The sequence below is a fragment of the Mustela nigripes genome, unplaced genomic scaffold, assembly GCF_022355385.1.
Source record: "Mustela nigripes isolate SB6536 unplaced genomic scaffold, MUSNIG.SB6536 HiC_scaffold_148, whole genome shotgun sequence".
Classification (NCBI taxonomy): Eukaryota; Metazoa; Chordata; class Mammalia; order Carnivora; family Mustelidae; genus Mustela; species Mustela nigripes.
This window is the reverse complement of record NW_026739562.1, coordinates 6861633-6888766: the sequence shown is the minus strand read 5'-3', so window position 1 is coordinate 6888766 and position 27134 is coordinate 6861633. Positions and strand designations below refer to the sequence as shown.

At 51.8% G+C, this 27134-nt stretch overlaps 1 protein-coding gene across 5 annotated transcripts in view; it reads right to left on the bottom strand.

Annotated features, from left to right (window-relative positions):
• LOC132008465 (tetraspanin-18) overlaps positions 1–27134 on the bottom strand; it is a 178025-nt gene that overhangs the window by 55847 nt on the left and 95044 nt on the right. For 4 of the 5 annotated variants that reach the window (XM_059387113.1, XM_059387118.1, XM_059387114.1 and 1 more), the window contains exon 3: positions 619–756. The exons of the other annotated variant lie outside the window; for it this stretch is intronic. The gene's annotated coding sequence lies outside the window, so the exon portion shown is untranslated. The remainder of the gene's footprint in view (positions 1–618; positions 757–27134) is intronic. 5 annotated transcript variants of the gene reach the window in all.

Here is a 27134-nt window from a genome sequence, read left to right as displayed (position 1 = left end):
TCAAACCAATGTCCAGACTCATGCAAGGACCTTCAAGGACTGTCCCGAAGGTTCTGCATAAAACAGACAAGGCATCTTCACACTGTCATTCACTCAACAGATCAAAGCCAGTTTACCATGCTGGGATCTGGGGATTCAACTAAGAATAAGGTAGATGAGCCCTTGCCCTCATGGACTTCACCTTCTAGGGCAGGAGACAGACCATCAACACGAGAAGGAATGAATTACAATTAGTAACATTTAGCATTTCTTGCATTCCGAGCTTACTACGTGTCCGTCCTATTCTAAGCCTTTTCTGCCTATAACCTTATTTTATCTTCACCACAAACCCAGAAGGTGGGTGCTGTTGCTTCCTTGTTTGACAGACAAGGAAGCTGAGACACAGAAAGGCTGAGGAACCTGCCCAAGGTCACACAGCTAGTAATTGATAGTTCCAGGACTTGAACCCAGGTCTGCTAGACTTTAGAGCCTAAACCCGTGGACTCTCCTGCTAATGAAGGGTATGAAAGAGACCACTGTGATAAAGAACAACAGGTGCCCTGCTGATGTTTCTCTTAGCAACACTGACAATAGACACAGTCACAGAACCCCATGCTGGACAAGCCCGAACTCCCTTACCTGGGTGGCCGGTGTTGAGAGGTCTGGAAAAGGATCAAGCCTGTTTCTAGGTGCCCTAGTCAAAGGTTTCAAGTCACTCTGATGATGGTGTCAGATGGCCTGGCCACTGCCAGCTTGGGCCGTCCAGGAGATGCCCACCTGTCGCAGAGAAGCAGATCAGTCATTAACTGCTGGGTTGGGGGCAGACCTCATTGGCTTGTGTTGCCCCGGGGGTGGGGGTTGCTTTCTGTTTGAGATGCTCTCTGGGCCCCAAGGGGGCCACGTGGTGGGGCAAAGATGGCAGGAACCTGGGGCCATGCATCAGGATAGAGGTCTCAGCTGAACTTGCCTGGAAACCCATCTAAAACACAAAGATATGCATATGCCTGTGTGTGTACGCCCTGAATAAAAATACATAAGCATCACACCCACCGTGTCTAGCACAGTGCCCTTTGCAGAGCGGGGAAGCTCGACAAATGTTTCACGGTTTGCTTTGATGGAAAACATAAATGTATATGTTGAAGTGAGTGGGTGGAAACTCCACGAGAGTTTGAGTGCATTGGAGGAAAGATCATTCCTCATGGGAAAATGCATTCTTGGGATGCTCCAGCCAGACAGACCAATGGCTTCATTTTTCCAATGAGGAAACTAACATCCAGAAACAGGGGTCCCCCGGAATACCCTGGGCACAAGACAGCGGTCTGCCGCAAGCTATCAGGTGGGTGGTGGTCACGGATGAGAGCCAAGAATTGTTTCCCGGGTGTATCCAAACCCAGACAAGGAGAAAGAGGTGGTGCCCTCAGTGGCCAGAAGCATGGTCTTTGGAGGCAGGTAGATCATTGCCACATGCTGGGGCCATTTTTTTCCAGAAGTGGACCTGGGTAAGTTAGGGGTCCTCTCAGAGCATCAGTCTCCTCATCTATAAAGCGGGGATAATAATAGCATCTCTCTTCAAGGATTGCAGGGAGTCAAAAATGACTTTCTTAAGTCTGTGAAGCCCACAGCAGAGCCTTCACTCAATAGATGTTGGGGATGTGATGCAGAGGAGGATACTGTGAGCGCCTGCAGGGGGAGGTGGAGCACTGGACCGGGAGCTGCTCAGTGTCTTTTCACAAGTCTTTAGGCAAAAATCTCTCCATTCAACCAGCCATTCATTCCCTCTCCCCCACCCCTGACCTTGCTTCCCCTTCTCGGCCTCTCCAGCATGGGTCCCCAGCCCTGCCTCTCCCTGGAGGCTGCAAAGGCCCCACCTGCCCATGGGATCCCCACACCCTAGCCCACATTTCAACAGCCAGCAAAATGCAAATGTCATTAGCACACTCTGCGAGCCGGTGAGTGCTAATGTCACCCACTGGGGAGGGTAGAGGGGTGTGGGAGTGAATTTCCCAGGAGGGGTGGCATTCTCAGCTTTTTGCAGAAGGGTGAGATAGAGAAATAAAGAAACGGCTGCCGGGAAGAGGGGATGACAGAGACTGCTTGAGCAGCGTGCTATACAGCGGTACCGTCGCTGGGGCTCCCCTCACAGTGCCTGTGGTCCCCGCTTCGGTCCCCCATCGGGATCATGGCTGTGTCTCAGTCTCTCTGGGCCTCTTCCCTGCACACATTTGATGAAGAGGCTCATCTGGGGGACCCCCAGCTTCCACCTTTCATTCCCACCCCAACCCATACTCCATCAAACATGCTGAAAGAAGCAGACCACCCACTCAATTAACAGACCCCTGGCAGGGGGTCACTCCCAGGAGGAGGCAGCCACAGAGGACCTCCCAGCTCCCACCCAGGATTTGCAGACAAGAGTCATGGGTTCCAGTCCCGATGCCACTCAAACTTGCTGGGAGCACTCAGGAACATACTCTTGTGTGTGGGGCCTTGGTTTTTCCATCTGTGAAAGGGGATGTTGGGCCCACAGGCAGTCCTTACAATCTCTTGTGGTCAGGTCTAAAGCCCAGTTCTAGTAACTCACAGGTGGAGATACCAATCTAAGCACACACACCCCCCCTCCCCCAGAACTTCCTGATGACAATGTCCCTGAAGACCCCAGCAGACATGCTGAGGCTTCCTGGAGGAGGGGGCAGATGGTGTGTGTGTGGAGATGACAGTAGGGTGCTGTGGGCAGTGGGGCAGGGTAAGCAAGGGCATGGAGATACCCAAGTGGGGAGCCTTGAGCCAGGGCTGCCTGTCAGGGCAGAGTGGGAGACGAGATGCAAAGATCCTGGGGTCAGTGCTTTATGTGCAGTTCCTCATTTAGTCCTCACTGTGCTATCATTCCCATTTTATTGATGAGAAATGGAGGCTCAGAGTGGTTAAGTAAGTTGGCGGACACATGACTGTTAAATAGCACAGATTAGATTTGACCCACAGCTGATTTAAGAGCAGAAGCTCTTGATCACTGTGGGATACCTCCACCACTCCCCCCCCCCCCATCTAGCTGGTTTAAAATAGAATGTGAACTAGAGAAATCTAGGCTCCTGTGTGTCGTAAACACCCACAGATAAGCTCACAGTGGCACTGGAGGGTGGGTCCCACTGTGGCCTGGGGAGGAAGCTCAGTGTGTGAACGTGTGTACATTGTCAATGTGTGTGAGTCACTGTCAAGTGCAGCTCCAGAGGGGTCCAGGCCTAGCAATGCCAGCTGGGCAGTACATGGCCAGGGGCCATCTGGCCCAGGCAGCCAGAAGGCCTAGGCCATCCCACAGTAGCCCAGGAAGCCCTGTTCTCCAGGATGTGAGCTGGCCTGGCCTGCGCCACCTTCCCTGGCTTCCATGTGACCAGAGGCCGATCCTCCTGCTGCCAGGGAGAGGGGCACCTCCTGCCCTTGGCCCACATCTCCTTTGGCTTAGTCTCTCAGTCCCAGCCAGGGGAACAAGACATGCAGACAGAGCCAGACAGGCACACGGGGCCACCTCCTGTAGGTAGAGAAGCTGGCAGGCGATGGCACCAGCTGAGGGCTGGCCAGCCAGCCCTGTCTTGCAGCCCCGCCCCCGCCCCCAGCCATAGGCCTTGTCATCAGGACATGCAACCTGCCTCTCTGAGCCCCAGTGAAAGCTGAGCTGTGGAGATGACCAACTACCTCAGGGAAAGCACATGCAAGCTGTAAAGTGCGGAGCCCATCGATGCGGTTGTGATTTTAATTCCCATGGCCAAGACAGCCCAAGGAGTCAGAGAGAGTCCCCAGGGAGCATTGACTGAGAATCCAGCCAACACCTTTATGTATGTCCCCTGTTCCCCTCTCCTGGGTCTCAGTTTCCCCATGTGCAAAACTGAGGATCTTGAGCCCAGATACAGAGTGGTTTCGCAGTCTCCAGGGTCTATCTTCCTTTGCCAGGATTTGCCACTAACAAAGTATCCGGGTTTCATTTGCCAGAAACCAGAAGACCATTCATGCAGCAATCGGCTGAGTACAGGGGGCTCAGGACAGGGACATTTTGATGGGAGATAAGAGGAAAATGGTTGACCTAGAAGGAAAGTGACAAATCTGGGAAGATGGAAGGAAACTTGCAGGAAAGGAGGGAGGCAGAGCTATTGACGGGTAATAGAACTCGGGCAGGGTCTTTCCCTTGAGTTTGCACTGGCTGGTCCTGGAGGCCACAGAGAAGACACAAGGAGGTCTGTTTCCTGGGGATCACTAGCAACACAAGCGCTCATTGAGTACCTGCTGTGTACCTGGGACTCCAGGATGACAGAGATGAGCAGGGTTCATCACACAGCTCACATCATACAGTTCAGAGGAAGGAGAGGTCCTTCCCAGTGTGGGCCATGGGGAAGGCTTCCTGGAAGAGGGGACCGATTTAAGTCCATGGAGATGAGAGGAGGGTGCTGTGGGCAAAGGGGGCCAGGGTGAGCAAAGGCATGGGGTTACCCAAATATGGGCTGGGTATTCAGGACCATGAGCCAAGGCTGCCTGTTGGGGCGGATGGGAGATGAGGCAGGAAGGGAAGGCAGGGGTTGCCTGGGTAAGGTCTTCGAATGCCAGGCCCAGGAAGATGAACTTTGCTCAAGGGTAATGGGGAGCCACCGAAGGTCATAGAGCAGAGGTGTGCTTCAGGTAGATGAAAAGCAGGAAGGAGCCTAGGCAGTTGGAAACAGATAGTGAAAGGATGGAAGTTCAAGGGGCCCAGGCAGGTCTTTTAACCTCTCTGAGCCTGGTTCCTTCTCTATACAGTGAAAAACAGAAAGCCAGTTTAGAACGATGTAGGACTCAAACAGATAACATGAGAAGCACTTGGAGTACGGTAAGTGATGGCTGGCTGCTTGCTTTCTAAAATTTAAGCATCGATGGCTTTTATTAATGAGTGGCACCTTTCTCCTGTGAGGACACCAGAGCTCAGAGTCAAATGACAGGCCACTGCCAGGGGTGCTGGGCCTCAAATCAGCAGAAGCAAGTTATGAGCAAATAAACCTGGGCTGACTCAGAGAAGAGTCTTGATTTTAAAATATTGCTAAGGAAGAGGGCTGCTTTATGACTTTTGCACTGTGTGCTTATTAAACCCGAGCTATAAATGTGAACTAATAAGTAAAATGAGTTAAGTTAATGAAAAAAATCAACCTTCAGGATGAATCCATATTACCTAATGGCAGTCCATAAACATAAACATAAAATTTTAAAATACAAGAATGAATTGCAATGCCCAGCAGCTCGCGGAATCTGCAATTTCTCTCTCTGAAAAATAAAAGCTATTGATTTTAGCTTGGGTTCTCTTTGCTCATGAGTGAGTCTTTGAGAAGTCATAAAGGAAGGAATTATTTCCAATTGTTTACTCACTAAGGATCTGATGTATTGAATTTAAATCGTCTCCGATTCCTAATTAGTGCAAACCAAATTAGAATCTGAGTACAGAAGAACTGGAAAGGCCCTTGGAGGCCTCTGAGCTCAGTTTTCTTTGTTTTACGGACCTGAAGCCCAAGGGACAGAGAGGGCAAGGGACTCGCCTAAGAACACACAGCAAAAGAGGTAGGAGCCAAGCTAGGACCAGGGCTCCTGGTAGCCAGGTTGACATCTTGCTCTGGTCCATGCAGCCCCTGGGATCAGCTCATTTAATCAGGTCTTTTGGGTATGCTGGGTGTTACGTTGGCCTCAGCCCAGATGGCTCGTACCCTAAAAACTTTCTCCCTGCTGCTAGGAGTACTAAGACCCTGTGGCTACTGTCAGACACAGAATCTGGTTTCAGCCACAAAGAAGACCCACACCGGGCCTTGGCTTCTGTCCTGAGGGGGCCTCTGAGTGGCACAGCCCCAGGCCCAGGGAGGCTGTGGCACAAAGACCTCATTGTATAGTGGCAGAAGGGAGGGGGCTCTTAACCCGGCTTCACATTCTGTCTCTCTCTCTTTCACAAACACACACACACACACACACACACACACACGTGAATGAGCACAACAGGAACCAGGGAGCTTTGCCTGTGGCACAGGCACATGTGCGTGTTTGCACGTGTGTGCGTGTGTGTGTGTGCATGTGTGTGTGTTAAGTTTCGGCCCGCATGCAATTATGAAGCAGATGTTTAATTACTACCTGAGTGTTATTAATCAACACGATTAATACACAACCCATACCACATAATTACTTTGCAATTACACCGAAACGAAATATTTTATTGCTGAGGGTTTGCTAATTACCCGGCCTTGCCAAAGGACAGGTATAATGGGCAGCAATTTTTCTTCTTTCCTTCCCTCCCTCCTCTGCCTCCCCCTGCCCTCCCATGAATCTCCAGGGCTGATGTCCCCACCACACAGAACTGGGAGCTGACACAGGCTGCCAGCTCCTTCCCAAGGCGCTGCTACGGTGCTCACCTCTGTTTTAATGGGAACCCTAAATCGTTCTGGTCCTCTCCTCTCAGCAACCCCCCACCCCCCAACCCTGGGGGACTTGCAAATGCACGTCCTTTCCAGAACTAAAGACAGTCTCCTGCAGCCCTGCCACTGGGCCAGGGGTGACCTGAGTGGCTCTGTTGGCAGCTGCCTGAGGCTAAATCCTAGCTTCACCAGTAAGCGGCTGTGAGATCTCAGTCACATTAACTTTGCCTCAGTTTCCCCACGTGTAACATGGAGAGGATAACAGTAATTACGTTGGGGTTTCTCTTGAGCACTGAATGTGATAGCAGGCATAAAGCACTTAGCACAGGACCCAGTGCAGAAGAAGGCTTCAGAAATAGCTATGATTGTTCTCACTTACCCAGAAATGGCCCCTCCCCTAATCCTCCCAATCACTGGGTCTTCTAAAAGATCAGGTTTGTGGATTCCACTCTCTTTCCCTCCTCTACCCCAACAGCTCAGTCCTATTTACCTAGAAACATCTCACATTGTCCCCTTCCCACACTGTGCCACCTCCAGGAGTCTCATTTCCCTAATCCAAGCTTTTGTCCTCTCCTCTGGCCCACAGCCAGAGCCTTTACCTGGCCCCCCCACTTTTCCCCCCACCCCATTCCATCTCCCACTAGGAAGGGAGACCTATCTTCAGGAGTGGAGCTAAAACCAGGTCACTCTCTCACTCAACAGCCTTCTGTAGCTCCCCATTGCCTGTGCAGCAAGGTTCACCTCCCTCTCTGGTGTTCTAGGTCCCAGAAGATCACATATGCCCCCAAGTTCCTCCTTCATTTCTTAGGGCATTAGCATAGCACAAGCAACTAAGTTTTTGGTGACAAGTGAAGAACTGTCTAGCTAGATTTTAAAGGCATCCATGTCCGCCAAGCTGGAATGTCCCAGAGCATTTCATAAGCCTACTGTCTCCACAGACTTGGGGTTTATCCTTCCCTGTTCACATTCACACCATCCTGGTTTCTTCCTACTTCCCCTGACAAACATCCTCCCTAAACACAGCTACATTTAAGAACGGTTGATCTTGGGCGCCTGGGTGGCTCAGTTGGTTGAGCGTCTGCCTTTGGCTCAGGTCCTGCTCGCAGGGTCCTGGGATCGAGTCACATCCGGCTCCCTGCTCAGCAGGAAAAGTCTGCTTTTCCCTCTCTCTCTATCCACCTCCCCTGCTCATGCTCTCTCTCACTCTCTCTCTCTCAAATAAATAAATAAAATCTTAAAAAATAAAAAGAGTCCATCCTTCAGGGCACAGTAAATATTCTGCTAAGCAAACAGACTATATAAGGATGCTCAGATACAGGGCTAGCGGGCAGTCTGCTCGAGAGATGAGCCCCAGGCACATCAGACAGGGACGGCGCCTGTCTGAGAAAGAGCAGAGACAGAGGTGTGCACCATGTGCATGGGGGGCACATGGAGGCACAGGGGGGCTGGGGTGGCTACTTCCGGGCGTGCATCGACTCTTTCAGTTACCAGAATATTAAACAGTGTGGGCCACTCCAGCCATCACTTAGTCAGTGTAGGATGTCGGGCTCTGGAGTCAGACCCCGTGACACAGTCCCATCTCCACCTCTGGCTAAGCTGTTGACTTTGGGCTCATGCCTTAACTTCTCTGAGGCCTCAGTTCTTCCTCGTCACATGGGGCTATCACAGCTCCTACTGAAACCATCACCGTGAGGGTGTCATGCACACTTCGGTCAGTGCCTGGCATACAGAAAGAGCCAGGCCGATGTCAGCTATTTTGTTATTAAGAAGGATAACAGATCCTGGGAATACAGAGATTCCACGCCTAGAGCAAAAACATGGCAAGCCGTACTCGATCAGCAGGTGGAGAAGACGCTGCAGAAACGTTCCAGGGCAAGGCGATGAAGTGATAGCCCTTGAGCATTCATTCATTTGCACATTCCCTCAGAGTACAAATCACTGCGTCAGGCACTGGGCCAGGCAGAGGGGGTGTGGAGCTGTCTCTGCAGTGAGGCTGAGCAGAGCTGACCAAGAGCTGGGGGGAGGGCGGGGGCTGGGAAATTTCGAAACCACTCCCTGCTCTCTCCCTGAAGCCTCAATTGCCTGTCACACCTGGATGTTAAATGAATGGGCAGCTGTGCTGCTGAAGACGGCAGGGGCAGGTGCGGGGGGGCATGCACCTGGGTGGGTAAGTTCCGTTCCACGAGTGAGGGAGAAGAGGAAGAAAGGCACGCCAAACCCCGGGCACAGCCGAGGCATCGGCACAAGAGCCTTAACTAGAGGGACAGGTGTGGGGCACAGCAAACAGGCTCTGCTTGGCACTGGCGGGGAAAGCACAGAGGAGATGGGGTGGAGGAGAGGCCTGGGGCCGGGGAGAGAAGCCTGGCCCAATGGGGAGCATTGAAGCCACAGAAGCCTGCGGACGTGGACAGGGCCAGGGGGACCATCCATGTCCTCAGTTTTCCTCCTTTGTCTGAAGTTCAAGCTTTGCTCTTGGGGGTCTGAAATCTCCTACCTGGAAGCTAATGGAAAGGTTTCCTGGGAAGCTTAGGGTCCCCCAGTTCTCTGGCCTGGGATTTGCCTAAATCTCCCTGCTCAGCCACAAGGCAAGACGACAGGTGAGCTCTGGGTGGCAATGGATGCAGGACAAAAAACAGGAAGCGTGCCCACTCCAGGTAGATGCAGGGAGGGGCACGCACGGCCAGGATGCCATTGTTTTCCCTCTGGGGCGACCCAGGGGCGGCCACTCCCTGGCTGGCAGGCACTCAGGCTGCACGTGAAGAAGGCAACTGGGAAGGGGACCTTCCTTCCATTCCCTGTGGGCGTCCCATGCCCTCTCCCCCACCCCCCGCCTCGATCTGGCTGTTCACTCACACCCAGGCACACACTCATGCCCTCTAGCACCCTGCCTCCCTCAACGGTAGCGAGGCTGATTTCAAACATCCCTCACTACGTGATGACCTGGACGCCCTATGTGAACATGTCTGAGCCTCAGTTTCTTCATCTGTAAAGTGGGGACAATGGCACTTCTCGTTCCCAGAGTGAAATGAGAAGACGCAAGGAGATAGCCCGGCCTGGCATCTGGGGCCGAGTAAGCCTTGCTAAGGGGAAGCTATTATTAGCATTATAATTATAGCTCCAATCACGTCCTGGGAAGACCTCAGCCACACAGCTTCCTGGGCCATCTGTGCCATCCTCCCACCGGCAGGGACCCTGGGAAGTGACTGACCTTCATCCTGGTCCTCGGTGGGATGGTGTGAGGTCCTCCTAGGCCCCTGGCAGCCCCAGCCCCAAAGGAGGACTGTTCTAAACCCCTCCCCCCACAGCCACACACAGACACGGCTCAGGAGTTGACTTGAGTTTTCTGGGTGCACAGTGGTCATTCCTTGGAGCCATGGGGAAAGCAGTCTGGCATCATCAGGGCTCCTAACTGCACCCCCCCACCTGAAATGTGTCATTTCTCACCAGCAAAATGTGTTCCTATATCCCTTGTGAAATCACAGTGGGAATAAATCATTCACTCGGAGACAGCCGCCTCTGGGGAAAATCCTGGGCCTTGACTGACCCCAACATCGGAGGCTTTGGCTGTGTTTCTCATTGCTAGAGGAAGTGAGTTGAGAACATTGGCCTTTTCCTCTCTCAGCCCTAGGGACAGAGGTTATTAGGGATCAGGTAGTCTACGGGCCTGTATGAGGGAAGGAGCTCCTTTTGGCCAGGCCAGGCAGGAGACACCCCGCCCTGGTCAGGTCTCCAAGCAAGCCAGGCAGTGAGCACAGTGACCCCACCTGCCGAACAGATGCCAACGGCCTACCGTGCGCCAGGCCCGATGGAGCTGCTCTCCGCATGGCACCTGAATGAAGGTCTCTCCTCTGAGGCCCCCTTGGTAATTCAGCGGCACAACCTCAGCCACTCGGGTTCCACCCAAGGACAAGGGACAGCGCCTCAAGGAGACAGATATGGCTCCTGCCGTCATGAGAGTCACTGCACAGCAGAAGTCAAATTTGAAACACCGAGCGACCCTGAGACGAACCCTTTGACCACGACCGTTGCTCCCCCGCCCCACTGCCATCAACATCGAGGGTTTCCGACGCGCTGTGCAACCCACTTTTGATCCTCATCTCATCCAACGCCAGCCACAACCCAGCCGGGAGGGTCTGTGAGCTCTCATTTTACAGATGAAGAAGCCAAGGACCTGACAGACGACACTTTGCCCGAGGTCACTTGCAATTCACACGCAGCTGCACTAGGATTGGAACTCAGTTCTGCGTAACCGCTGGGCCCCAGCTCTTGCCTCCCACCGACAAAGAGCACCTGAATACCACGGCAGAGAGGAGGGGTGGGAAAGCCCAATGGTAGGGTCCTCCCCTGGGCCAAGCTTGCGGTCCCCATCTGCTACCTCATGTGACTCCTGGGCCATGTGGCTGGGGGAGGGAGCAACTGAGAGAAGGTAGAAGCGGGAATCATTGGTGACTGCCTCCCTGGTGCCACCAGAGCCCCTTCCCACATTCCCAGCCTGGGGCTCTCTCCCTCTCCAATGAGTCTCACGGATGTGGGCTCATCCCGCGCCTGCCACCCCCAAGTCCCATTATGTCTCAGACTCTGCAGCTCAGCCAGGCGGGTAACAGGCAGGGAATGGGAATTTTTACCTTTTAATTTGTTCCTGAGCCCCTGAGGCTTGCCAAGCCTGAGCAGCCCCACAGCAGGTTTGGAGAGGAGGAGGGGAGAGAGGGAAAAACAGCAAGTGGGGAACACCGCATAGGCAGTCACTCGGGGCTCTGCTGTGGGGGCAGGGGTCCGGGAGGGCAGGGGAGCCAGGAAGAACATCTGGTTCCCAGGGCACCCGCCACCTGCTCAGTCCACTCCATTCTGGGGGGAAAAACACTTCAAAGAGCCCAAAGCTCAGGAGAGGAGCTGCACCCTTCCTGGTGCAGGTTTCCCCTGCCCCTTCAGCCTTCCTTCCCACAGCCATCAGCCCTCCTTAACACGGACTCTCCCTCGTGTATCTGGAGCCCTCGCTACCCCGGGCATCGTGCGCCCTTTAACTCTCAAATCCTTTCCCTTCCACCCTGCATCAGGTAGTATCATTAACATGCCCATTCCACAGATGTAGAAACTGAGTTTTAAAGAGGGGATGTATCCTCAACGAATTCGACAAGGCCTTACTGTAGGACCCTGCCATCCCACTCCTAGATATAGACCCAAAAGAATGAAGACACGGACTGACCGGACCTGTCACGCATGTTCCCAGCAGCCAGAAGGTGGCAAAAGCCCAAATGTCCAACAAGAGATGAATGGATAAACAGGTAAATGGGATCTAGCCATGCGGGGGAATATTATTCGGCCAAAAAAATGGAATGAAGGCTAGGATTGATACATATTATTATAATGTGGATGAACTTCCAAAACAAGATGCTAGGTGAAAGAAGTCAAGACACAAAAGGGCAAATAGGGTGTGATTCCATCTGTATGAAGTATCTAGAATAGGTAAAACATTACAGACAGAAAGCAAACCAGTGGGGGCCAAGGGCTGGGAGGAGGGGTCTTGATGGGTACGGTGTTTATTTTTGGGGTGATGACAATGTTCTGGATCTTGAGAGAAAGGGTGGTTGCACAACACTGAATGTACTAAGTACCACGGTGACTGTACTAGGTACTGCCGTGAATGTACTAAGTACCACGATGAATGTACTAAGTACCACCATGAATGTACTAGGTACTGCTGTGAATGTACTAAGTACCACTGAGGTGTTCACTTCCATTAACTTTACATGACTTGAGTTTTGTCTCAACTAAAAGCAGAGAAAGGAAGAGTGGGGGAAGAGGTGAGGTAACGCTGAAGGTCATGAACTGGGAAGCATGATTCTAGCTTCAGGCTTGGGTCTCTGGGGCTGCAGAATCTGTGCCCTTGGCCGCCATCTTCCAGTTGCCTGCCATGAACCCTCTTGCCTCTCGGCCTTTCCTTCTGCTGTGGTCTTGGCTGGGAAGGCCCTCCCTCCTATTTTTGCTCTCAGCATCCAACTCATTTTTCAATGGCCTTGATTAAAAGCGACTCCTACAGCCGTAGCCCTTCCCAGTCTCCTCAGGGGTCTTCCCCACCTTGGAGCCCCAGAGTCCCATGCCCCTCCCCAAGCCAGCTCCCACTTTGGCCTCCTGCTAGACTTGGCATTGTGCAGGCCTTCTCTTTGCCACCCACTGGCCTCAGAGAATAACCACACAGGATTCAACAATATTCATGCCTGCTGAGTTCAAAGCCCTGCACTTGGCATACAGTAAGCACTCAATAAGTGGAGGTTGTTAATGGACTGGGTTCATTCCTGAGGGGCTGGGACCTGCTGATGCACCTCTGTTTTGCCGCACAGACCCTGCTCCTGGGGGAGCTCCTCCAATGAGAGTGGATGGAAGGGGAGAGACAGACAAACGCCCCTGACGAGCGGGCACTTTCCTGTCTGTTTTCCTGCCAGGCAGGGAGCCTGTCTGGGCTCACAGTTTAGGATAAATGTGACATCAGTTCCTCTTGGCCAGCTGTGCCCCCGTGCGAACACACACACCCAGAGCCGCTGTTTCTGCTCAGTGTCTGAGGCTTCTTGGACGAGCCAAGCCCTGACTGTGCCTGCGGTTTAGCTCTACAAGGTGCTTCTACCACGAGGCTCCAAGGGTCCAGAAAAATCAGAAATTCCAGCCTCTTAGGAGATAGCCCTCCCCCCCCATCAGACCTCTCCAAAATCCCAGCTGGCCGGGACACTGACATTCGTTAGACAGACCCTTGTCAGACACCTGAGCTGTATGCTGGGTGGCGCGGGGACAGAGGTGTGAACACAGGACCCTGTTGGCTTTGAGCTGGAATGCTGGAGTCGCATGGAGCTGAGACGGACTGGGATTCTGCCACTTCCTGGCTTTGCTAGACAGGAAATGCTGGACAGGTCATGTCATCCCTTTGACCCTCAGTTTCCTCATCTGTAAAATGGAGACAGTAAGAGGACTACACCTCACAGAGCCACTGTGTAGTTTAGAGGAGGTATTATTGGATTCAAAGCACTCAGCATGGCACTGAAACAGAGAAGAGGTTCCACCAATGTCACAATGATGGTGGGTGTTATTATTTCCATTTTATAGATGCAACAGCTGAGGCCCAGGAAGGTTAGGAAGAGTTCTGTGACAGTCATAGAATCCCCAAGCTGATGCTTTACTCCTCTTAGCAAGCCTGTGTTTCATTTTTTTTTTTTAAGGATTTTATTTATTTGAGAGAGACAGAGGAAGCATAAGCAGGGGGAGGGGCAGAGGGAGAGGAAGATGAAGAAGCAGACTCCCTGCTGAGTGGGGAGCCCAATGTGGGGTTCGAACCCAGGACCCCAAGATCATGACCTGAGCTGAAGTCAGATGCTTAACTGACTAAACCACCCAGGTGTCCCAAGCCAGTGTTTCAGATGAGAGGCACTTGGAACAGTCACTGGTGCCTTGGCAAACTGCCCTTGGGGTTGGCACTGGGGACGGCTCACCTTCAGGGTAGAAATACCATACAGGCTCTGTTTACTCACTCACTTCTGTGTGGACCATGTGCTGAGGTGAGGGTCAAGGGGGAGACAGCATGGTGGGCAGAAAGAACACAGGGTTGAGAAGCCGAAGACCTGGGTTTAGGCGGGGGCTCACCCATTTCCTGGCCAGGTGACCTTGGGTAAGTCACAGATCCAGGCTTCTGACCATGCAGTTCTGTTGGTTTGAAATGCCATATTCCACTAATGAACTCCTAGGTATACTTCAAGACCCAATTCACATGTTACCTCCTATGTGAATTGAAGCCTCCACGTCTCCCAGGGCAAGGTGGCCACTCTTACGCTTTGCCCCCCTGCATTTTCTTCATCTCTGCAAGCTCCAAGGGAAGGGATTGTGTCTGCTTTGCTCTCTGCAATGTCCACTGAGCATGGTACTCAGCATGTCGTAAAAACTCACCTAATCATGAATGAGTCTCTATTCTGTGCCCCCTGCCTAGACACTGACCGGAGACGCACACCTTACTCAACAGACTTCGAACGGCCCAAGCATGAGACTCATTCAACTGTGTCTGCCTGCCTGGTACAGAGTCAGTCTTCTGCAAAATTCAACCGAACATGATCTCTCTCATAACTGGTGCCCTACTTACCTCGCTGGCTTCAACTAAGGAATATGCAGTAAGACAACCATCATGAAAGCCCTTTATCAACTAAGGGAGTTACATACATTGACGGTGTTAGCCTGAAGACTAATTCCAAATAACCAGATAGTGCCAAGTTTTTCAGTATGCTTTGCAAGTTCTTTTGAGTCTGCAATGGAATGCGAATTAGTTGGAGATGACAAGAAATCCACTCAAAACAAAACGTGGTGGCCAAATTAGGAAAACATGGTGGCCGAATTAGGAAGTCCCCACACAGGGGACAGCAAGGAGACATGGACTTCCCAGATCTCACCTCTCTACTTGGCTGTAGGTGGTGACTCGGACAGGGTTGGGAAGGGTGGGAACCTCCACTCTCACTGACATCCAGAAAGGAAAGAGGGGACTTTGGGACCTGAGAAATCCAGTCCAGCCCTTTGCCAGCCCGGAGATCTTTGGCCAGTTCCTTCTGCTGGTGAGGTCAAAGAAAGGTGGAGGTGATGATGCTCAGCTTCCTGAGGGGTGATGAGCATTAGGGAAGGTGAGATAGTCAGACGTGTGGAGCACCAGGCTGGGGACAAAGAAGGTCTCAAGAAACATTCATTCTCTTCCTTCTTAAACTATTCTTGGGCACCATGAATTCAGAGAGTGAAATAGGGGCACCTGGGTGGCTCAGTTGGTTAAGCATCTGACTCTTGGTTTCCACTCAGGTCATGATCTCAGGGGGTGTCTGCTTCCCCTCCCCCTCTGCCTCTCCCTCTCCTCACTCTCTATTCTCAAATAAATAAAATAAATCTTTAAAAGAAAAAAAAGAGAGAGAGAGAGGCGCCTGGGTGGCTCAGTTGTTAAGTGTCTACCTTCAGCTCAGGTCATGATCCCAGGGTCCTGGTTTCGAGACCCACATTGGGCTCCCTGCTCAGCAGGAAGCCTGTTTCTCCCTTTCCCACTCCCCCTGCTGTTGTTCCTTCTCTCACTGTGTCTCTCTCTGTCAAATACACAAATAAAAATCTTTTTAAAAATTTTAAAGAAAAGAGAGAGAGACTGAAAAAGCAAACCATAGACTGGGAGAAGTATTTGCAATCCAAATGTGTAACAAAGGACAAGTATCCAGAATATATAAAGAACTCCTACAAATCAATAAGAAAACAACCAAACACCCCAGTTTAAAATTGGGCAAGACAAGCTTCTAGGCAGAAGATACCCAAATAGCCAATGAGCATATGAAAACTTACCCCCATAATTACCCACCAGGGAAACACAAATAAAAACCACACTGAAATGTCACTATCGGCCACCAGTTGATTCAAACCAAACGGATGATACCAAGTGTGGGGAGGAGGTGGAACAACTAGAACTTTCCTTGCCTGCTGGCAGGACTGTCAAATGGCACAACCATTCTATTTGGCAGCATCTATAAAAGCTACATATTGCCCTCCCTGTGACAATTCAGCATGCCCAGGCTGTCACCTACGCAGAGAAAGGCCTGTGTGTGCCCACAAAAAAACGTGGGTTTGAATGTGTATTGCAGCCTTATTTGTAAGCCTCCAAGGGGGAAACAACTCAATGTCCACCCATAGAAGATTGGACAAATAATCTAGATGGGGGTCACTCAGTATTAAGGAAACCATTGAGCTATACAATAAGGATGTGTGTACTTTGCTCTCTATATATTGTAAGATATATATCTATATCTAGATATATCTATGTGTATATGTATAGATATAGATAGATATGTATATCTAAATAGATATCTAAATATTTATAGATATATCTATCTATATCTATACACACACATATGTATATACATATATATATTTAACATCAAAATAGGATTTTTAAGAAATTGCTAGAGTAGATGACAAGTTGGATCAGGCCATCTCTAAGATCTACCATCCCATTTATGATCCTCTGAGTCTGGAGAAGGATTCTCAGGTTCTAGTGCTGGAACTCGGGAATTCTGTGCTCCTTCTCATATCTCTCTTCCCTTCACTGTCATCTGGCTTGCCCGAAGGGGCCCCTGCTCTTGCTCCCTCTCCCTCTCTGACTCTGTATGACTCAGTCAGCCATTCTTGGCCTCATCATACCATCTGTTTAAAAAAAAAAAAAAAAAAAAACAGGGGTCGTGCCGCCTGGACTCCCCTCCAAGTAGAGAATCATGGTCATGCACAGAAAATGCTCCGTGCATCACAGAGCAAAAATGCTAAATGCATTCCCAGAATTGCTAGCAGATGTATCTTTGCAAATCAGGCAGAACTGCAGTCACTATGGCGAGGGTGTGGTTTGGAAATCAAGCCTGGTCCTCCTGTGTTTCGGTGGCATGAAGAGATCTAAGACAATGGTCACGGAGCAGAAGTCATCACGGGAAAGGGACAGCCCTGGGATTGGCCTGGGAGGGCATGGATGCTGGCGTGGTCCCTGAGGCTGTCAGGCCAGAGCCATACAGGGCTCATCCTTGAAGGAGACAGAGGCGGTGCCCGAGCCCGGGCCTTCATGCCAGCCCCTCAAAGAAAGGAGCCTAGAGGTCAAAGTCTAAGATCCTGGGTTCCAGGCTGTCTTTGCCCTGACGTGCTGTGACAAGTAAACCTGCTTCCCATCTCTGGGGCTCACACTCCCCTCTTCACAATACAGGGGAAGGCCAGATCATATTGAGAAATCATTCCAACTCTAACTGTTCATGTAGCTACAAACTGCTTACTTCTTACCACCAGCTCACATCATGTCTCTCTCGGCTTAAAACCTTACCTATGGTTTCGTGTCAGGGTTCGAACAAAATGCAAACTCCTGAGCAAGTCCTCCCCCCTCCATCCTTGAACCCTTGAACCCATTCCTGCCCCAGGACGTTTGCACACATTGCCCTCTCGACCCCGAACTCTCCTCTCCCCAGTTCTGCATGGCCAGTCTTTGCTGGCTTTGCGGCCCCTCCCCAGGGGCTCCTCCTCAGATAAGCCTTCCCTGACCAGATAAAGCAGACCCCTCTCCTTGCTGTTTCTTTCCCCACCTTCCCACTTAGATAACTTGTAGCCATTTGATGAATTCGTGGCTCCCTTGTAAGTTCCATGTAGGCAGCCAAGGCGTCTGTGACCCTTAGAGCCTCTGGCATCTACACAGTAGGTGTCCGATAAATTCTTGTGCTTTTTTAATCCTCCTAGGCAGTGCTCTGGAGCTCCTGCCACCCTCAAGGGCTCCTGTCAGAAGGAAAGAGAGCACCTGGGTACCGTGGGCCCATCACAGATGATGGGGGATTCCAGGCTCCCTGTAATCTTGTACCAACTAATTCCTACTTATAACCCTTGGACACAGAAGTAGGAAGGAACTGAGGCTCAGAGCAGCGAAGATAGGTGGCCACAGTCACATACCAGTACCCAGGAGGCCTGGGCATGGAGACAGCCGGCTCTGTGCCACGTGCTGGCCTGTGACTCCATCCCTCCAAGCTGGGCTCTCCTTGTCTGCAAAGCGGGGCTAAGATCTCCTGCCCGATCTACGAGCTGTGTCATGATCAAGCAGGATAATTAGCACGTGAGGCTCTGCGTGCTGTCTGCGGCGCGCAGCTGCCGGGATGTGGACTTGGAGCCAGAGCCTGTCTGAGGTTTGCTTTGTCCGCCTGAGTCTGCCCCTGCCCCTCGGGGAGGCAGCCGCCGCATGCACCCGGTGCTTTGGGGAGCCAGCTGCCCTGGACTGGAATCCCGCTCCATCCCCTCTCAGAGCTGGGTGCCCCTGGGCATACACATTATTCCTTTGAACTCTAGTTGTCTCCTCTGCAAAATGAGACTAATTCCCTCACCCCGGGGCTGTTAGGAGCATTAAGGGAGATCACCTAGAAAAAGAGCTTTCTTTATTCCTTCCAAAGCACAGTGCCAGTTTTGCTCCTCTTTTGATGTTTGAGGACATCTAGCTATCATTCTATCAGTCCCCCCCCCCCCAGTAGAGGCACCTCCCTGGGTGAGCAAGGCAAGGATGCTCAAGGCTGCCCCTTCCCACCCCACTTGTGCAGCCCTCAGTGCAGGCCAGGCTCGGCAGGATGCCTTCTCCAGGCAGTCTCCTTCATGGCTCAGCCCCGAGTCAAGCATCACCATCAGCCCCACTTCACAGCTGGGTAGACTGAGCCACAGGTCGTCTGCGTAACCTTGTTCAAGGTTCCCTGGCTGTGCAGGTGGGATTTCCTTCCCATGGAGGATGTGGCCAGTGCAGCATCTTTGTTTCCGGTAGCGAGAACCCCCCCTTGACGGGGAGTTACACTCACTTTTGAGGTAACCATGCAGTCTGGGGAAGGTCCTGGCCGTGCGCTTCAGTCGCAGCTTTGCGATGAGACCAGGATGGCCACCCGCCATGAGTGTGGCCTTCAGGGGCCGGCACACAGGACAGGGAGGGGGTGTGGGAGGACAGGACTCAGCTCCGGGCCCAGGAGAACCATCCAGAGTGGGGAGCCCAAGGAATAAACCCACCACACCCACCTTGGCCCTCCTAGACAGTGACTAGCCTCTCTGCGACAGACATTGGCCCTGGCCTCTGGCTGCCTCCCTGCTGGGAAAGGCCCCCCAGATCCCTCAATGGCTCCTGAGTATCAGGCCCCTGTCACGCTGTCAGCCCCTTCCCTGCACGCTCAGTTCTGGGGGCGGTGCTGGTCTTGGCAAGCAGACAACATTAGTGGGACTGAGAGAAGGCAGGTGGGGGGTGGCAGAAAGGGACACTCAGAGCACAGAGACCCCAGGGGGTGGGGAGAGAGGGAGGCAGGGAAAGGCAGGAGAGGGCTAGATGAGAAAGAAGAGTGGGTAGAGGGATCTGGATCCAAGAGAGGTCGTGCAGGGGGAGACAGAGACTCGAGGCCACACAGGAGGCCACAAGGGAGGGAAAGAGAGGGGCCCCAGAGCCAGGAAAAGGGAAAGAGGAGCTGAGAGAGGAACTCACGAGAGGGAAAGAGGCTGACACCGGTGTCTTTTGTTTGGCCTGATCCCAGACAGCAGCTGGGAAGCAGTGTCCCCTCGCAGGAGGCAAGGGAGGCAGCCTGCACAGAGAGGGGACAGGACAGAGAGCCAGGATCCCGGGGTCCGAGGCATCCTGGCTCTGCACGGCAGGGCAGCTCCCCTGGGAGGTAAAATGAGCACACACATATGTGTGTCCATGGTGGCCCTGTTCCTAACAGCCTGAAGCGCTTGAAGTCACCTGTCATCCTGGGTTTTCCAGAGAAACAGACCACGAAGAGATCCACATGCACAGACGTCCAGAGAGTTCTCTGAGGGAAGTGGCTGGCATTACCGTCAATCAGGGCAGATGAGTCTGGGATCCGTGGGGGAGGCCAGTGGGCTGAAAACCCCCGCGGGAGTCAAGGCTGTGGTCTGGGGGGAAACTTCTTTCTTTTCTCGGAAACCTCAGTTTTTTGCTCTAAGGCCCTCCTCCAGGACCCAAAGTCCACAGACTGAAGTCGTCAGCCATGTCTGCAAACACCCTCACAGCAACGCCGAGATTGGCGTTTGGGCCATAAACTGGAGGCTGGAGCCAAGCTAAGCTGTCACTCATACCACACCATGTGTCACCTATGGCTGCTGTCAAGGATTGTCGCAAAACAGCGCACGCTTATTATCTTACGGTTTTGAAAGACTCTAGGAAGATTCCTTTTCTCTGCCTCTCCCGGAGTCCAGAGGCTCCCCGGTGTGCCTCCTGGCTCCTTCCTTCTCGAAGGGCAACAGTGGCACCTCTGCTCTTTCTCCCGCTGGATCATTCTGACACTCCCTTCTGTCACTCACCCTCCCCCACTCCCACCTCTTGTAAGCACCCCTGTGATTAGACTGGCCCCACCCAGATGATCCAGGGGAATCTTCCCCACAGGGTCTTTAATTGGATCCCATCTACAAAGTCGCTTGAGGCAGGTCAGAAACTGTATCTACCAGGCCCAGGAGGAGGACTTGGCTGTCTTGGGAGGGACATTACCCTGCTGCCCGCCACTCTACCCAAATGCTGCTCACTGGGAAGGGAGTGGACACATTTTGGTGGCATCCCCCCCACCCCCCAACAGTGAATTCCAATGCTGCCGTAAGATGAGAGTTGTGGGTCAGTTCACACCTGGGCAAGAGATTCCTTTCCCAGCGGAATCCCATCCCTGGGAGTAGTCCAGACCCCCCGGGAAAGCGTGACAAAGACTCTCAGGAAAGAATAGTAAGATGTTGGCTTAGAACTCCAAAGAACTGGAAGATCAGACAAGGAATCAACCTACTCCAGCGCTTACACTGTATGACCTGTGCATTTTCAGGACAAGTCCTAGCCTCTCTGTGACTCTTAGCTTCCTGCTTCATTTTCACGAATGGCCCCCGAGACTGGCCCCCCTGTACTGCACACTCAATACACACTAGCCTTGAGCTTTGCCTACTGCAGCGACCCCTGCCAGGGACCCCTTCTTCCTCAGAGGGCCTGCACCTACCACTCTTACAGGAGGACTGCCTTTGGGCTCCTAGAGCCCTGTGTCCTGGCCCCTGGGAGCCAGAAGTGCCTGGAAGCTTACGTCTCTCTCCACCACACTCGGATGGCCCTCAGCCAGAGTCTGCGGGCGTGGGAAGATGAAAGCTGCCCTCCTGGTCTCGAGTTGAGGCAAACTCTTCCAGGGGGCAACTTAGGGGAGAGGCCCATCCACTGTGTCTGCCGCTGCTGTCTTCCTCGGCTTCCTCTCTTTCCTGGTTCTGTTCCCTGCCAACCCTCATATTGATTCTTCTGGAACTCACCCCAATAAATCCTCTATCCAAGAATGCTAGCCTTGGGTCTCCCCCAGGGCATCTGGACTATGATCTATAAGTTAACCCCTTTAACAGCAGTGCTAAGAGGGGAACAATGTGATAATTCCCATTTCTCAGATAAGGAAACTGAGGCCAGAGAGGCTCAGTGATAGGCCCAAGTTACAGGGCACCTAAGTAGCTGAGCATGATTTGAAACCACACCAAGCCTGCATGCTCAGCCTCTTCTCTATGACTCCCCCGGCTCTTTGGAGGCATGAGACAGAAAGGAGGGGGTGCCTGGGAGAGGCATTTGGGAAGGTCAATAGATGAAAACACCCTGTGGGGCCTCAGAGCCCATTAAAGTTAAAAAAAGAAAGAAAGAAAGAAAAAAGAAAAGTAAAGATTCATCATTTGCCAACTCGGGCAGGCATACTGTGATTTGAAACCCAACCCGGATGCCTCACCCTGGGGCTGCTTCCTCCCTTCCCTCCAGAGAAGGAACCTGGGTGCCTCTCCCGCTTGGAGCTCAGAGCTTGGGTAGGGATCTGTTTTCTCAGGGGAGGAGGGAGGCTCCAGGGCCCGCTGCAGTGGGGTTCCTTGGGTCAGAGCAGCTAGGCACAGGCTGAAAAAGAGCCAATGGCTGGCCGTTCCGTGGCCCCATCCCCTGGTACCACCTCCCCATGGTCGTTTGAAAAGGAGGAAGAAGAATCATATAAAGCCCCTTCTTTGCTCCTGGAGCTTGTGGCTCCTGTCCAGGTTTAAGCCTTGGAAACAAAGGCTGGTCCCTGGGCCGCTTGTGGTCGGGCAGAGGGGACAGGAGAAATTAACAACTGCCCAGCCCCCACCACAAATTCCTTCTTTGCCTGCCCAGCAGGTTCCACCAGGTTGGGTGAAGAGCAAAGCAGCCTCCCCTCTTTCACAGGTGTGAGCACTTCATTGCAGAATGACCTGGAATGGGGGAGGTATGTCTTTATCCCCCTGCAGGTCCCCAGATCCCAGAGACCCACAGGGTGACTTTTAGGAAGGAGAAACCAAGAGCCCAGGTGAGGCAGGTATCAGAGTCCGGGTCTGCACATGGGCCGGAAGTGGCGGCATCTTCTTGGCTCCACAGCGTGGCCTGCCTCCTCCCAGCTCCACTTCCCTGCTGGGCACACAATGATCCGTGGTGAATCTCACCCCAGCAAGCGAGCTCCTTGAGGTATGAGGACGTTATTCATCCTCGTAAGCCTAGTCTAGCATAGAAGAGAATATCACTCCACAGCTGCTCCAAGGGCTCAAAAGTGGTCGTTAAGGAAGGGCTGCTGGTGGTGATGGAAAGGTGGGGGCGGGGGGGGGGGACAACAAAGGCCAGGAGGTCAGGGAGGGAAGCTGATCCTCTTGGCATCAAGGCTGCTAGAGGCAGAGGAAGGCTACTTACTACCCATCAGCCTTCATTGGCTCTCTGCCAGCATGGAGCTAGGGGGCCTTTCTTTTGTCTCCAATCATGAAATGAACCCAGCAAGGCAGTCCTATTATTTTCCTCTACAGGTGAAAGGATGGGGCTCAAAGAGGTTAAGCTACTTGTCCAAGGTTACACAGCCAATAGGGAGGAACGTTAAGATTTGAACCCAGGTCCTTGTGTCCAGCCCCAAGTCATGGACAGCCAGGAACGGGAGTGGACACTAAGGAACACACAATATGCTATAGAGTTCAAAGTCGGGAGTGTGTGTTTCTGTTGAAGCAGTAGAGGCTGGCTTCCTGGAGGAGGTGTCTTCCAAATGTGGGAGCTTTAGGTAGCCAGAGAGGGGAGGAGGGTCATTCCTGGTGGAGTGGCCTGTGTAAGCAAAGGCCCAAAGTGTGAGTGCAGAGTGGTGTATAGCCTTATTAGAATGATAGCAAAGGGGCATTGTTGGAAAGTAAAGGCCTGAGGGTATCCAGGATATTCAGGCCTATGCTCTATCAAAGCCTTGAAACGTTAGTGAAGACCAGCAGTGGGCCACACTGAGGTTCTTTGGATAAATGAGCATCTCTGAAGTGGGGGAGGTGGTGTGGAGGCTATCCACTGAGAGAGGAGCCAGGCCGCAGGCTGCTGCTGGGCCAGGGAAGAGCAGGTGTCTCCGGGACCTGAGAGCACAGGGAGGGTGAGCAGGCACAGCTCTGGGAGGCCTGGCCACAGCAGGCCAACAGGATCTGGCTGTGGGTTCAGGGGAAGGAGTCCCTGAGAGAATGAGGATGCCACGGAGAGAACTAGATCTTTCTCGGCTAGTGTGGTCTGGGGGGAAAGGACAGGCAGGTTCCAGGCACATCTGGCCGTCAACGTGGACAGAGCAGCTCAGAGGTGGGAAGATTCTTCTGGTGCTGGAGGTGGGTCACACTCGCGATGTGGAATTGGAAGTTCTTGGGTAGAGAACTGGAAATAAAAGCTGGGCTGGGGAGGGACAGAAGGAGTAGAAGAGAAGGAGGGGAAAAGGAGAGAAAGGGAATGAAGGAATCATCCATGCATTCATTCGTTCACAACACTGTTGGACGGGCTAGTTGTGCTGGGTACATGGATGTTGGTTGGCAAGATGCCTTGAACATGTGGATGAAAAGGAGCAGGCGGGTTGTAGGGGTTGAAATCCTACCCGCTGGCCACTGAGGATGGGTCCTAACTTGGGGCATATGACTTGACCTCTCTGTGCCTTATTTCCCTCCTCTGGACAAGTGAGTATAATGACATGTATGTCACAAAGTGTGGACTCTAGTGAGATGTCCACAAGTCGAGGGCTCAGACAGGTGGACAGCATCCACCAAACGAGAGGAGTGATCTTCTTCTGTTTTCCTTCTCCCTCCTCCCCTTTGATCAATGCCCTCCTCCCTATTCTTGGGACACCCCAAGATGCTCCACCACGGGTGGTCTGGGCAACTTTTTCCCTCCACTTGGAATCTCTTATCCCGGATCTTCACTCAGCTCCCTCCCTCATTCCCTACAGGTCTCTGCTCAGATGTCACCTCCTCCAAGAGGCCTTCCCAGACCAGACTGTCTCTGGCACGCCAGTCACTCCCTGAAAGCAAGCTCCGTAAGAAGAGAGACTTTGCTCAATGTTTCCCTAGCACAGAAAACAGCCCAGTGCCTAGTGGACATCCATATACCTTTGTGAAGGAATGAATGAATGAGTAAATGGATGACCCAGACACTCGATGACCCAGACTTCTCCAATAGGACAGGGGAGCAGCCAACATGCTGTGTCAGTAAGCAAAGTGACATCCAGGTTTGGCTCTATGGGCCTGCCTGCTCCAAAGCCAAGTTTTGGGGGCCCCAGGCCCCTAAGGGCTTGGGTGAGGGATGTTGAAAGCAAAGGACAAAGGACTATAACAACACTTGACAGTTCTAGTGTACCATGAAGCCCTAACATCTCTCCTTTGGGCCATGTCTTTTGTCTGAGTCCAGAGCTCTGAGCATACATTATCTTTTCATCAGTTCCTGAGGTAGAAGACAGCCTTTCAACAGGTCTGATGGGGCAGGACAGAGCAGGATTCCCAGATGACCTCCCCTGCTTTTCTGCTTCAGTCCGAAGCCAGAGCTTGAACAGGTGTCTAGTGGACCATAGCTCTGTGGGCCTCACACAGCAGCAGTATGGTGACATCTAACAAAAACATTTTCCTAGGTGCCTGGGTGGCTCATTAATTAAGCATCTGCCTTCAGCTCAGGTCATGATCCCAAGGTCCTGGGATCGAGCCCTGTGTCAGGCTCCCTGCTCCACAGGAAGCCTGCTTCTCCCTCTCCCACTCCCAGTGCTAGTGTTCCCTCTCTGGCTGTCTCTCTCTCTCTCTGTCAAATAAGTAAAATCTTAAAAAAAATTTTTTTTCTTAATTGTGACACTGTTGGCAGCATTTAACAAATGGGAAGCATTGCTTTAAAAATAAGAGTTTTCGGGTGCTTGGGTGGCTCAGTGGGTTAAGCCGCTGCCTTAGGCTCAGGTCATGATCTCAGGGTCCTGGGATCGAGTCCCGCATCAGGCTCTCTGCTCAGCAGGGAGCCTGCTTCCTCCTCTCTCTCTCTGCCTGCCTCTCTGCCTACTTGTAATCTCTCTCTGTCAAATAAATAAATAAAATCTTTAAAAAAAAAAAAAAAGTTTTCTTTTTTCTTTTCTTTTTTTTTTTTTTTTTGAAGTCTGGGAGATCTGAAAACACTGGGGCCACAAAGTATCTTATGTCTTTAGATAGACAATGTGTTGAAGTGTGCCACAGTCCTTGCCGCTCCCTGGCGTCTCCTAAACCAGAAAGCCACGGTTTGAACACCCATCATCATTCAGCCTGGACTCCTGGTTGGTTTGTCTGTCTGTCACTCAGACTGCTCACTTATTTGTGCTAGCTGTCTGGCCCCTGTAGGAACCTGAGTGGTCCCCGAGGCTAAGCTCGTTCTGCCTCAGTTTCCTTACCTGTCAACCACATGATCTTCTCTCCTAAAAACCAAGAAGATAATGAACCTGAGTGTGCCTACAGACTAAGGCTGATATTGACATGAGGCTCAGTGAATAGTTCCCCTTCCCTCTCCTGCCTGGCTACATTGACTCGGCCATTGGCTCTCCAATCGCTAAAATAATACAGAGTAACACCTTGATGCCAAGTGCCCTACAAGACATAGGGATACAGGTGGTGAATGAACAGATGTGGTTCCTCCCCCCATGGCACTCACAGACTCTTTTTAAAGAAGTAATCCAGCAAATCAATCTGTAATTCCAGTTCGAAATATGTGCCATGAAGGCATTAAATTGAGTGGAATGAGAGAGAAGAAGAAGGTGTCCCCAAGGAGGTGGGTCTGAGCCGAACATTGGAGGATGAGGGTGCAGGTGTAGAAGGCTGGGAAAGTGCTCTAAACAGAAGGGACAGCCTGTGCAAGACCCTGATGCAAGAAAGGGCCCTCACTGTTCTAGGAACCGAAACGAGGCTGGTAGGGGGTGGGTAGGATGATGTAACCTGGAGAGGAGAAAAGAGGCAGATTATCGAAGGAGCAGCAGTTTTATTCTCGGGCCAGTGGGAGGTCAAGATGCTCAGAGAGGCAGGGGTGATTCAAACTGCCTTTTCCCAAAAATGTCTGGGCTATAAAACTATAAGAAGATATTGCTACAAACTTATTAAAATGGCTAAAATCCCCCCAAACTGATTAAACCAAATGCCGGCGAGGATGTAAAGCAATAGAGACTGCCAGTCATTGCTGATGGGAAGGCAAACAGCACACTTCGGGAGAGGACTTGGTTGTTTCTTACAAAACTAAATATATTCTTACCATACGAACCAGAAATCACCTTCCTCGGTGTTTAGCCGAATGAGTTAAAATTTGTGCCCACACAAACACTGGCACACAAATGTTTACAGGAGCTCTACTCATGATCTATCCATGATCATCATTACCAAAAAAACTGGAAGCAACCAAGATGTCTTTAAACGGGATAAAGAAACTACAGAACTTCCATACAATGGGATATTATTAATCGGCAGTGAAAGAAATGAGCTATCACGCCAGAAAGAGACATGCGAGAACCTTAAATGCATATCACTTAGTCAAAGAAGGCAGTCTAAAAAGGCCACATACTGTGTGATTCCAACCGTGCAACATTCTGGAAAAGGAAAAACAATAGAGTCAGTGAAAAGATCAGTGGTTGCCAGGGGCTGGGTAAGGCAATAAGGACAGGGAGGGTGGGAGAGATGACTAGGCAGAGCACAGGGGAATTTTAGGGCAGCGAAAAGACCCTGTATGATATGTACGGTAATGACAGACACATGTCAGTATACCTTTGTCAAAACCCATACAATATACAACCCCAAGAGCAAACCGTAATGTAAACCACGGATATTAATAACGTGTCAGTATCAGTTCATCAATCATCACATTATTGTTCCACAATAATGCAGATGTAAATAACAGGACAAAGGAGTGTGTGTGTGTGTGTGTGTGTGTGTGTGTGTGTGTGTGTGTGTGTGTGT